This window comes from Rhinopithecus roxellana, chromosome 3 (assembly GCF_007565055.1).
Source record: "Rhinopithecus roxellana isolate Shanxi Qingling chromosome 3, ASM756505v1, whole genome shotgun sequence".
NCBI lineage: Eukaryota > Metazoa > Chordata > Mammalia > Primates > Cercopithecidae > Rhinopithecus > Rhinopithecus roxellana.
Genome location: NC_044551.1, coordinates 90,027,547 through 90,041,386, shown reverse-complemented (window position 1 = coordinate 90,041,386; position 13,840 = coordinate 90,027,547). Strand labels below are relative to the sequence as shown.

Below are 13,840 nucleotides of genomic sequence, written 5' to 3'. Positions count from 1 at the left end.
TAATTTTAATATACTTTCACCAAAGTAGTATTTTTAATGAGAAAGTCATAATCTCATCAGTAAGCCCTTTCTAAAAAATCCAACAGAAAATATCAACTAGTAACTGATTATGATAAGAAAAGAAAACCCAGAAATAATCCTAAGGCAGAGCAACTTCAGGCTTCAATGTGAAACCATCACAGTCTCTTGGGAGGTGTTTCTCTCTCAAAGCAGCCGTCTATTCCAAAGGTGCTCAGGCACCATGCACTTTTCTTCTTCCAACTGGGAAGATGTAGAAAAATGATTCAATTCACTCAAGGAGGAACAAATATTTAGTCAAAGGGATTATGAAAAAGGCTGCTTCCATGATCTAGGTGAGACCATGTGTTAAAATCGAGGGTGGGTCCAGGATAGACTGAGATGCGGAAGCTCCAGCATACAGTCTTCTGTCATGGGAAGATGGAGCCAGTACTTCTTCCCTCAGGAACAGGGTTACTTTTCTAGTCTTGGGCTGAAAATCACATAATTTTTTGGTATTTGATAAAAATGTGGCCCTTAAACTTGAATGTGCAGGCAAGCTTTCTCAGGGGCATCTCTTTTTCAACTCTCACACATGTCCAGAGCCTCTTCTACAACCTGCTTGACCAAGGCCTTGACCATTCCAACCATGACAATGACCACACTCCGGGATATAGGCCACCAGAGATGGACTGCATCAGACTCCCAATGGGTGCCTCTGACTCCCTTCAACACACAGATATACCTCACTGGATTCTACTTACACTGCTTCCACAATGTGCAGTAATTTGTAAATAGAGAGTTTATTCAAATTGTAGACAATGAAGTTTAATGTATTTTCATAGCAAACTAGTGGAAACATCACAGGAGACAGGGAACATTGAAAACACAGAGTTGCATACATAAAACCTCCAAGTATATCTGGAATCTACTGTTTCATAAAATGCAATAAACATCTTTTAGCTCTCATTAATAAGAAATTTATTTTGTTTACAGAACCCACATGCAGACATAGTAAAGAAAAAAACAAATTTCTTTATAGTCTTATAGAGCTGAACTGAAACTCGCTCACAGACACATTTCCGCTTGACATTAGTGCCTTGGGAGCCTCAAGGTAGATGAGACGTTTCCTAACAGAAGCACACACAGACACAACCGCCACCTGATTTCTGCCTACGTTTCCACTGGCAATCCTATGCTTAGCTACCTTTGGATCCCAGGAGGGAAAAGAAACCAAAACGGAACAAAACTTCTCACATCAGAACTACCAGTTACAGGGGGAAGAGAAAAAAGGAAACACAACCAAACAGAAAAGAAGTCCTCTAGAGTGCAACGTTTCCCAGGAGCGTGGGCTCTTACGCACCCTCTCCGAGGATGCGGCGGGCCAGTTGCATGTCTCCGGGCATAATTGTGACGCGCCTGGCATGGATGGCACACAGGTTGGTGTCTTCAGAGAGGTTCACCAGGTAGGCCTCGCTGGCCTCCTGCAGGGCGCCAATGGCCACACTCTGGAAGCGCAGGTACGGGCTGATGGCCTGGGCGATCTAGCGCACCAGGCGCTGGAAAGGCAGCTTGTGCAGGAGCAGCTGCGTGGACTTCTGGTACCTTCTGATTTCCTGCAGCGCCAGGGTGCCAGGCTTGTAGCGGTGAGGCTTCTTGATCCCTCGTCTAGGCGGCGCTCTCTTGACTGGGGCTTTGGTGACTGGGGGCTTCCTGGGGGCCTGCCCCTGCCCGGCGGTGGCTTTGGGGGCGGTCTGCTTGGTGAGCGCCGTGGTGCTGGGTCGCCGCCTTTCAGCTCTCCTTGGGCTGAGCCTGGTACCTGCAGGAGGTGCTGGTACCAGACAGCAAAGATGGTGGGGCTGTGGGCAGGTTCCAGAGAACACGTGCATTGAGATCCATGCAGAAGACGCTCCCACACACTTAGTCCCTGCCAACCCAGCCCCCGACTTACCAGCTCGCTGGACTGCGGGTCAGAGGTCCTGCTGCTTAGTCTCCCCAGCAGGTCCTGGGCTGTGGGGAACCTCCTTCCCTGGCAACCTGGCTCTTACTGGAGATCTCTGTGGTCTCAGCCAAGTCCAGCCTCTTATAAAGGGCTCAGATGCTTGCATTAGACCCACCCGCTACCTTCCATTGCTCTCACAGGTTCACCAGACCCTCAACCTCATCAGGACTCTGAAAACCAAATTAATTCCCTGGGTTCTGCACACACTGAAGAGGGGGATCAGCCTCTGGAGTCGGCCACATGGGGTGGATGCTAGGTGCGAGTTAGCTAAAATTCTGGGGGCCAAAGACATTCTGAATGTTTACATTTGATGATCGTCATGGAAGTCATCACAATGAAAAAGTCATGTGACTAAAGTCACACGTAGACGACTTCAGTGACTGCTACACCACACCAAGAGGTGTGATCATGAGACATCTCTCAGATTCTCTCAGGATGAGGGGAAACGGGGAGGGAAAGATGGAAAACTGAAATGGTCACTCCTCTCTCGGGGATGCTCCTGGGGGCATCATTTTTCTCCTCCAAAGTGACATTCATGGAAATCTGCGAGTAGCCTTTGGGGGAAGCTGAGGCTTTTTGATCAAATGGTCATATGTGCCTGTCACTGAGGACTCCCTGGCTCCTTTGGTACCTTGACGCCAGGGCTGAGCCTTATTTCAATTGCCCACTTTGGAAACATCATGAGGCCCAGTGAAGTCCCTGAGTACACTGAGCTGCTGAACCGAGGTCACAGCTGCTACCTTCAAACTTCTGGTTCCATGAGAAAAAGTAAAGCAAACAAAAACAAACAAAAAGCCCCTATTTCAATACACTGTAAACAGCTGTTCTATTACTTCTAGTAGAAATTTAATGCCCATGCATGCAATGCATGTACCACACACAGAACAGGAATCTGCAGGATAATCAACACTCACAAAATAACTTCACATTTTTGTTTTAAAAATAGAGCTCATTTCCCAGAAAACCTTTAGGTTCCTGGCAAAATTGGGCAGAAGGAACAGAGGTCCCTTATATCCTCTCCCCCTACATACACATAGGCCCCTGCAATACCAACTTTCTGCCCAGGAGTGGTACATTAGTTACAATCATTCAGCCTATATTGACACATCATTCTGATTCCAAGATACATAGCTCTCCTTAGGATTCACTTGGGTGTTGTATATTCTATGGATTCAAGAAAGGCATAATTACATGAATGCACTACTACTGTTATATTATATTCACTTCCGTGCAAATGCACTGGGTCCTGTTTCTGCACTTATCCTTCAACCTCTGTCCCTTGCAACTCCTCAACTATTCATTTATTTACTCATATTTGAAATGGACACATCTCATTGTATCTATTTTGTACATATAAAATGCTGTTTTACAGTATGAACACATACTCTGTCTAAATCTAGGTAATTAACATCCATTTCCTCACATATTTATTACTGTGGTGAAAACACTTCCCATCCACACTTTCAGCACTTTTCAAGAATAAATCTATTAGTAAATATAGTCACCATGTTGTAGAATACTTTTTCAGCTTATTCCCCCTAAGTAACTAAAATACTGTGTATTTTGATCAACATCTCCTCAAATCACCCACCCACAGCCACCTCAGTCCCTGACAACCACCATTCTTCCTTTTGACATCTATTGGATTAACTTTGTGAGATTCCACATATCATTGAGATCGTGTGGTATATGTATTCTTATGCCTGGCTTATTTCGCTTCTCATGATGTTCTCCAGGTGCACTCATGTGTCACAAATACAAGATTTCCTTCTTCTTTAAGGCTGCATAGTATTCCATTGTGTATATATGCCCTATTTTCCTCATCCTGTCATCCATTTTTAGACATTTAGATGGATTCCATATCTTAGCTATTGTAAATAGTGCTGCAATCAATGTGGGAGTGAAGATATCTCTGCAATAAACTGATTCCATTTCCTTTTGATATATACCCAGCAGTGTGGGATTACTGGATCATATGGTAGCTGTATTTATTTAGTTTGTGGAGGAAGGTCCATACTGTTTTCTATAATGGCTCCCTAATTTACATTCCCACTAATAGTTCAAGGGTTCCCTTTCCTCCACATCCTCATCAACACGTACTGTCCTTTGATGTTCTGATCACAGCCATTCTAATGAGTGTGAGGTGATATCTTCTTTCAGTTTTAATTTACATTTGTCTGAGGATTAGTGATAATGAGCATGTATATATGACACATAAGTGTATCTGCTGACCACTTGTATGTCTTCTTTTCTGTAATGTCTGTTGTTTAAGTCCTTTGGTGGGTTTTCAAACTGTGTTGTTTCTTGCTATTGATCCTTTGAGTTCCTCGTAAATTTTGGAGAGTAATTAATTGATCCCTTATTGAATGTAGGGTTTGTAAATATGTTCTGCGATTATGATTTTTTTTTTTTTTGAGATGGAGTTTCACTCTTGCTGCCCAGGCTGCAGTGCAATGGCATGATCTCGGCTCACTGCAACCTCCTCCTCCCGGGTTCAAGCGGTTCTCCTGCCTCAGCCACCCGAGTAGCTGGGACTTCAGGCACCTGTCACCAGGTCCAGCTAATTTTGAATTTTTAGTAGAGATGGGGTTTCACCATGTTGTCCAGGCTGGTCTTGAATTTCTAACCTCAGGTGATCCACCTGCCTCAGCCTCCTAAAGTGCTGGGATTACAGGCATGAGCCACCACACCCGGCTATGATTTTGTCTCTTCATTGTGTTGATTGTTTCCTTTGATATGCAGATTTTCTTTCAGATGGATGCAATCCATTTGTCTGTTTTCCCTTTTGCTGTCTGTGCTTTTGGGACATATTGCAAAAATCACTGAATTAAGCAATGTCAATGAGGATGTCCCCTGTTTTCTTCTAGTGGTTTCATATTTGAAAGTTTTTATATAGTTTGTTTTATTCTCCTGCATGGTATGTGATAAGGGGCCAATTTAATATCTCTGCATGTAGATACCCAGTTTTCCTATCACCATTGACGGAAGAGACTGTCCTTTTGTCATGGCGGGTTGTTAGCACCTTTGTAAAAAATCAGTTGGCTGTACATGTATGGATTGATTTCTGGGCTCTCTGCTCTGTTCCAGTGGCTTAAGTGTCTTTTTTTATGCCAGTGTTATGCCATTTTTGTTCCTACAGCTCGACAGTATACTTTGAAGATAGGAGAGCTCAAAATCTTTTTGCTTTCCCTAGAGTTTGTGTTGTGACATCACCACTCAGAGAGATGTCGAGAGGGAGATGTTGAGTCTTCATTTTTCAGTTTTTTACTGATTGTGAAGAGAGAGTGATGACATTGGATCCCCTTGCGAGTCACCCTGAAAACTGGAACTCCATTTAATTCTGGATATACGTTTGTTATTGTTTATCTTAGATTCAGGGTAGTGGATCAATTACATGTCAGTATAATTACAAATAAGGTTCAGTTGCACAAAATATCAAATGCTCAAATCCTTCAGTGAAAGGACATTTTATTTTTAATTTCTGTATTTTATACAATAATTTGAAAAATACAGTAAAAATAGAATATTATCTAGCATAAAATATGTTAATATCACATATATTTCTGTTTTAGAGAAGCACAAAACAGAGATCAATGCTATTTCAGTCATAAACATAGCTTACAATGGGACCAATTCTTTGGAAGTGAAGGCATGGAAATGAATGCAGAGAACAGATAGGGTTCCTGGGGTCCATGTTTCTCAGTCTGGTTTTCCACGTGGCTCCTAGAGTGTGTTACCATTCTAACATCATAAAAGATCACTCCCTGATATAAAACAATCTTTGTAGGAGTGTAAAAAAAGTCATTTTAGAAGAAAAACTGGTTTTCAATTTCATTTTTTTCTTTTTTCTTTTTTGCAAGCTGGAAAACAGTTGCTTGATTCCCCAGGAGAAGTTATGGAAAGGTATTAAATGTTTACTGGGGAAGCTATTCCACTGTGCTTAGAAAGCCCAGGGCCTTCAGAGTAAAGTACTGTATGGGAGACTTTCTGTTTTTTATCTCCTAAAAATCTCGTATGAGCAAAAACATCCTAAGTCATAGCAACTTTAGGATTCAGTGAGTATCCACCACAGTCTCTTAAAAAATTTCTTTTTTCTCTTGAAAACAGCTCCCCTTTCACAGGATGCTCAAAGCCCATGCATCTTTATTCTTTCAACTAGGATGACCCAAAACATTGTATGCTTATGTATGGACCTCATAGATCTAAATATTATAATGATGATTGTTATTTTTTTGAGCCAGGGTCTTGCTCTGTTGACCAGGCTGGAGAGTGGTGGCTCCATCTCAGCTCACTGCAAACTCCACCTCCAGAGCTCAAGAGATCCTCTTAACTCATCCTCCAGAGTAGGTGAAAATGCAGGCAGCAGCAACCATGGCCAGCTATTTTTTTTTTTTTTTTTAATTGTAGAGAGGAGGTTTTGCCAAGTTGTCCATAATGGTCTGTAATTTCAATCCTCTTGCCTTGGCCTCCCAAAATGCTGAGGTTACCAGAATAAGCCATTGTGCCTGGTCTGAGCTACAAATATGACTGAAAGGGATTATGAAACAGGCTGCTGCCATCATCTGGGTGAGAACAATGTAAGATGTAAGAAAGATTTAAAATCATGGGTAAACCTAGGGTGAGCCAAGATACTGGAGTTCCAGCCAAAGGAGGGTCCTGACACCAGTACTTTCTCAAGGATCAAGTCTATCTAGGCTGGGGCCCAGAGGAAGATGACTTTTTTTGTAGCTGGTGTTTGGGAAGTGGCCCCAGGGCTGTCCCTTGCCAAAGGCCTCCCTCCAATGCTTGGGCTGCAGTGGGGATTTGTCTCCCCATATCTCAAACACACCCAGGGCCTCCCCTACCACCTCCCCGACCAAGACCTGGGTCGTTCCAACCTTGGCTATGGCCATGACCGTGTTCTAGGACACCGAGCTGCCAGTGATGAACTGCATCAGACTTCTAAAGGGTGCCTCTCACCCTTTCCCATCCACATACTGGTTTTTGCCTCCCATAACGTGAAATGACTTGTGTATAGAGACTCTATTCACATTTTAGAAAGCAGGATGTAATGTATGTTCATAGCAAACATCCATACAGGAACAGCCCAGGAGACAGGGAACATTGAGAACACGGAGCTGCATATAGGAAAAGGCAAAGTGTGGCTCATCTACTGTTTGATCAAATGAAACAAACATCATCCAATTGCCTTCAAGAATAAATTTATTTGGTTCAAAGTAGTCTAAACACAGGCAGAGTCCAGTGAAAATGAACAGATTTCTTGACAGTTGATGTAGAGTTGAAGTGCTGAAACTCGCTCACAGACACATTTGCACTTGACATTAGTGCCTTGGGAGCCTCAAGGTAGATGAGACGTTTCCTAACAGAAGCACACACAGACACAACCGCCACCTGATTTCTGCCTACATTTCCACTGGCAATCCTATGCTTAGCTACCTTTGGACCCCAGGAGGGAAAAGAAACCAAAACGGAACAAAACTTCTCACATCAGAACTACCAGTTACAGGGGGAACAGAAAAAAGAAAACACAACCAAACAGAAAAGAAGTCCTCTAGAGTGCAACGTTTCCCAGGAGCGTGGGCTCTTAAGCACCCTTTCCACGGATGCGGCGGGCCAGCTGCATGTCTCCGGGCATAATTGTGACGCGCCCGGCATGGATGGCACACAGGTTGGTGTCTTCAAAGAGGTTCACCAGGTAGGCCTCGCTGGCCTCCTGCAGGGCGCCAATGGCTGCACTCTGGAAGCGCAGGTCCAGGCTGATGGCCTGGGCGATCTCGCGCACCAGGCGCTGGAAAGGCAGCTTGCGCAGGAGCAGCTGCGTGGACTTCTGGTACTTTCTGATTTCCTGCAGCGCCAGGGTGCCAGGCTTGTAGCGGTGAGGCTTCTTGATCCCTCCTCTAGGCGGCGCCCTTTTGGCAGCTGCTTTGGTGGCCAGGGGCTTCCTGGCGGCCTGCCAGGCGGTGGCTTTCCGGGCGGTCTGCTTGGTGCGCGCCATGTTTCGGGGCCTTAGCCTCTCCGCTCTCCTTGGGCTGAGCCTGGCCTCCTGCAGGCGGTGCTGGCGTCTGAAAACGAGGGCAGTGGTGCTGTGGACAGGATTCAGAGAGCCTGTGAGTTGAGGTCCATTGAGCATGACTCTCCCACACACTTAGTCCCTGCAAACCCAGCCCCAGACTCACCAGCTCTCAGGTCTGTGTGTCGGAGGCCGGGCTTCTAGTCTTCCTGGAGGGTCTTGGGTTTCCTTGGTCTACACAGCAGCGGCCAGGAATCTCCCTCGCAGGCAGTCTCTTTCTGACTGGAGATCTCTGTGGTCTCAGTAAGGCCCTGCCTCTTATAAGGAGCTCAGATGATTGCATTAGACCCTCCCAGCTACCTTCCATTGTACTCCTTGCTTCACTAGATCCTCAACCTCATCAGCGGTGTGAAAACTCAATCAAGTCCCCGGATTCTGCACACACCCCAGGGAGGGAGGAACCTCTGCTGTGTGCATCATGGGAGGGATGGTAGGTGCGAGTTAGATAAAATTCTGGGTTCCAAGGAGATTCTGAAAGTTTACATGGAAGTCATTACAATGAAAAAGACATATGAGTAAAGTTGCATGTTACACGACATTGGTGACTGCTGCAAAACACCATTGGTGACTGCTGATGATCACACCAAGGGTACGATCATGAGGTGTCTCTCAGGTTCCCGGAGGATGAGGTGAAACGGGGAGGGAAAGATGGAAAACCTCTAACAGGGATGCTCTTGGGGGCATTTTTCTCCCCCAAAGTGACATTCATGGGAATCCGCGGGTAGCCTTCAGGCGAAGCCGTGGCTTTTTGATCAAATTGTCCTATGGTCCTGTCACTGAGGCCCCCTGTTTTTTTCTTACCTTGGTACTGGGGCTGAGCTTTGTTTCCGTTGCCAACTTTGGAAATGCCATGAGGCCCAGTGAAGACCCTGAGTTTACTGAGCTGCTGCTGAACCGAGGCCACAGCTGCTACCTTCATACCTCTGGCTCCATGAGAAAAGGCAAAGCAGAAAAAACAACACACAAACAAAAGGCCCCTATTTCAATACACGGTTAACAGGCTTCTCTGATACTTGTAGTAGAAATTTAATGCCCATGTATGCAATGCACATATCACGCACCAAACAGGAAATTCCAGGATAATCAACACTCACAAAATAAGTTTACATTACTGTTTTAAAAATAGAGCTCATTTCATAGAAAACCTTTAGGTTCATGCCAAAATGGGGCAAAAGGAACAGAGGTTACAGATATCCTCTACCCCAACGTATTCATAGGCCTCCTTATTATCAACTTTCTCTCCTAGATTGGGACTTTGGCTACAATCATTTAGCCTACACTGACACGTCTCTCTGACTCCAAGACCATAGCTCTTCTTAGGATTCACTTGGCTGTTGTATAGTCCATGGACCTAGCAAAGGCATAATTACACGTGTCCACCCTTATTGTATTCTATGGACTAGTTTCACTTCCGTACAAATGCACTGTGTCCAGTCTCCGCACTTTTCCTTCACCTTTGGTCCCTTGCAACCACTCAACTACTGATTTATTTATTCATATTGAAAATAGATACATCTCATTGTCTATATTTCCTCTTTTTTTTTTTTTTTTTTTTCAGACAGAGTCTAGTTCTGTTGTCCAGTCTGGAGTGCAAAGGCGCGATCTCAGCTCACTGCAAGCTCCGCCTACCGGGTTCACGCCATTCTCCTGCCCCAGCCTCCTGAGTAGCTGGGACTACAGGCGACAGAGAGCATTTTGGGAGAGCGAGGTTGGCGGATCACTTGAACTCAGGCGTTCCAGACCATCCTGGGCAACATGAGGGAACTTCCTCTCTACAATTAAAGTGGAAAAAAAAAAAAAGCTAAATGTGGTAATTGGTGCCTGCTGTTTCAGCTACTCCAGAGGCTGAGATAGGAGGATCTCTTGAGCTCTGGAGGTGGAGATCTCAGTGAGCCGAGATGGAGCCACTGCCCTCCTACCTGGCTGGCAGAGTGAGACCCTGGCTCAAGAAAATAACAATCACCATCATCGTCATCATCATCATATTTGGGTCTCTGAGGTCCATGTATGAGCAGGCATTGTTCTAGGCCTTCCTAGTTGGAAGAACAAAGGTACATGGACCTTGAGCCTCCTGTGGATGGGGAACTGTTTTCAGAGAGAAGAAAGAAACCCTTTTAGGAGACTATGGTGGATTCACACGGAATCTTGAAGTGGATATAACTTAGGATTTTTGCTCATATGTGATTTTAAGGAGATACAACAAAGTCTTCCCTTACAATACTCTGTCCTGAAGTTCCCGGGCTTTCTAAGACTACTGGAGTAGTTGCCCTTGTAAACATTTAGCACTTTTCCATAGCTTTTCCTGGGGAATCAAGCACCTCTTTTCCAGCTTGTAAAAATAAAAGTAAAATTAAAAAACAGTTTTCTTCTCGAAAATGACTCTTTTTACTTTCCTACCAAGACTGTTTCAGGTCAGGGAGTGATGTGTGATGATGTTAGAATGGTAACACACTCTAGGAGCCACATGGAAAACTGAGAGAAGCACAGATCCCAGATACCCCGTCTAATCTGGGCACTCCTTTCCACGCCTTCACCTCCAAGGAATTGGCCCCAGTGTAAACCGGTTTGTATTCTATGGACTAGTTTCACTTCCGTACAAATGCACTGTGTCCAGTCTCCGCACTTTTCCTTCACCTTTGGTCCCTTGCAACCACTCAACTACTGATTTATTTATTCATATTGAAAATAGATACATCTCATTGTCTATATTTTCTCTCTTTTTTTTTTTTTTCAGACGGAGTCTAGTTCTGTTGTCCAGTCTGGAGTCGAAATAACATGTTTGTTTCTGTTTTGTGCTTCTCTAAAACAGATATACATATGATGACAATACATTTTCGTACAAGATAAAATTGTTACTTTATTTTCCAAATTATTCTATAAGAACACAAAAATTAAAAACAAAATTCCCTCTCAGTGTAGGATTTGACCATTAAATATTTTGTGTATTTGAACATTATTTGTAATTATACCGATGTGTAATTGATCCAATACCGTGAATATAAGATGAACGGTAACAAATGTATAACCACAGTAAAATGGAGTTCCAGTATCAGGGTGGCTCGTAAGGAGATTCAATATCATCACCCTGTCTTCAAATCAGTAAACACTGGAAAAGTGAAGTATCAACATCTCTCTGAGTGGTAATGTCACAAGGCAAACTACAGAGAAAATAAAAACAGTCATGCTTTCCTATCTTCAAACTAAGTAATTAGAAAAAAAAAAAAGGAAACACCTCATCCATCTCATTAATAGTTTTGTTTAGAAAAATTTATTTTTAAAAAAATGCTAGCTATGTCTTGATATTTCTAGACATGGCAGTAAGTTGAAATTTCATGAATCATCTCTCTAATATTCATGCTACTAAAGAAACTGCTCCCAAGATTTGACTGCATTCATTTTATAAAAGCCCTGCCCTCTTCTCCCCATATATGTATATTAGCACTATGCTTTGTACCCTCTTCCATAGGAAACACAAATCCATCAATTTATCATTTAAACCTTTCTAGTTTGGATACGTCTTTTTATGTAGTTGTACATTTTTTTTTTTTTTAGACAGAGTCTGGCTCTGTCACCCAGTCTGGAGTGCAGTGGCACAATCTCGGCTCACTGCAAGCTCCACCTCCCAGGTTCACGCCATTCTCCTGCCTCAGCCTCCTGAGTAGCTGGGACTACAGGCTTCTGCCACCATGCCCAGCTAATTTTTTTGTATTTGTTTAGTAGAAACGGGGTTTCACCGTGTTAGCTAGCATGGTCTCCATCTCCTGACCTCGTGATCTGCCCGCCTTGGCCTCCCAAAGTGCTGGGATTACAGACGTGAGCCACCACACCTGGCCAGTTGTACTTTGAAGCTTTGTGCTTTATATTTCTGAAGACTAGACCCTAGATAATATGTGCTTGGGAATAGTGGAGCTAGCTTGCTTAAACTTTATTTAGGCATACGCTAATTACTTGTGAGGGGCAAAGGCAGGCACTGAGGATGTTAAGCTCATCCCAAAATAGTAAATGATGCAAAATAGTCAAGTATACTCACTTTATTTGTTAGTTATCTTGTCACCACTTTACCAGCACCAATCAGAGACCACATTTTTCTAGGCCGTCTCCAAATGTACATTATGAGATAGACTTTAGGAATAGTAATGAAGCTCCAGGAAAAACTTCATTGTCATTAACATGTAATATAATCAGCCATGAAAGCTGTCAAAGATTTCTCCTGGAAAGAAACCACTTTCTACAGATTTCTTTCTTGAGAGCTGTGGCTATATGATATTATATATTTAGAAGATTTAGTACGTGATTATTACAAAGTCAGGAAACAACAGATGTTGGCAAGGCTGTGGAGACATAGAAATACTTTTACAATGTCTGTGAGAGTATAAATTAGTTCAACCATTATGGAAGACAGTGTGGCAATTCGTCAAGGATCTAGAACCCGAAATACCATTGGACCCCGCAATCTCATTACTGGGTATATATCCAAGGATTACAAATCATTCTACTATAAAGACACATACACATGTATGTTTATTGCAGCCCAGTTTACAATAGCAAAGACTTGGAACCAACTCAAATGCCCATCAATGATAGACTGGATAAAGGAAATGTGGCATATATACACCATGGAATACCATGCAGCCATAAAAAAGAAATGAGTTCGTGTTCTTTACGGTGACATGGATGACACTGGAAACCATCATTCTCAGCAAACTAGCACAGGTACAGAAAACCAAACACAACATGTTCTCACTCATAAGTGGGAGCTGATCAATGAGAACACATGGACACAGAGAGGGGAGCATCACACACCGTGGCCTGTCAGGGGGAGGGAGGCAAGGGAAGGGAGAGCATTAGGACAAATATCCAAAGCATGTGGGGCTTCAAGCCTAGATAATGGGTTGATAGGTGCAGCAAACCACTATGGCACATATATACCTTTGTAACAAATCTGCACATTCTACAGATGACTCCCAAAACTTAAAGTAAAAAAAAAAAAAAAAAAAAAAAAAAAAAAAAAAAAAAAAAAGAAGGTGTAATTACACTGAACCTTCTCAGCTAATCCAATTTTCCTCTCTGTGAAAACAATGCTGTGTTCCTGCTCCTGAGCTGACCTCGGAGACCTTGATGGGAATTTCAGGTCAGCTTTACTCAGACCCCACTCAAAGTATTGAGTTCTATGAGGGGCCAGAAAAATGTTCTAAGCTTGTGTGTGCAATCACTGGTACTGTCCTCTGCAGATGCTTGTCTCCAAATCAGGCTGCTTGGGCCAGGTTCTCTTTTCCTCTAGTGTTCAGAAAGTGCTAGACCTGCCACGTCTGCCAGAATACAGCTTCCAAGATTGTTCAATGCCATGGGAAAGGAATGAGCTGACAGCAATCTGAAAACTGGGAGATATGAAGTCTCTTGGATCTTACTTCTTTTGGTTGCTCAAGCACTTTTATTCCTGAGAGAGCCCTCCCATCTCCATCAGTTCTTCCAAGAACCTGGACCCTCCTTGTGTCTCTCTAAGACACACTGGTCTAACTTGTTATACGCCTTTACACGGAAGTTGGTAAAATAAAAGGAAAGCTAAACAATGTCAGAATATGAAGGTATGAAACAGAATTTCCCATACTTGGTAAAGTTTAGAAATTTGTGTAATACCCAAAGACAGATTCTATGTACAATAAGTATTATTTTAAGAGCAAAAGCTGAGTGTCTGAGGAAATAAAACTATATTTTATGGGGGCATCTTTGGCTTCAGGAAGAAAGAGTACATGTTACTCTGCATTCAATAT

At 43.3% G+C, this 13,840-nt stretch overlaps 1 pseudogene; it reads right to left on the bottom strand.

Moving 5' to 3' along the window:
* Positions 1 to 1,352: 1,352 nt before the first annotated feature.
* On the bottom strand, positions 1,353 to 7,994 carry LOC104656653 (annotated as a pseudogene).
* Between the last annotated feature and the right edge of the window lie 5,846 nt (positions 7,995 to 13,840).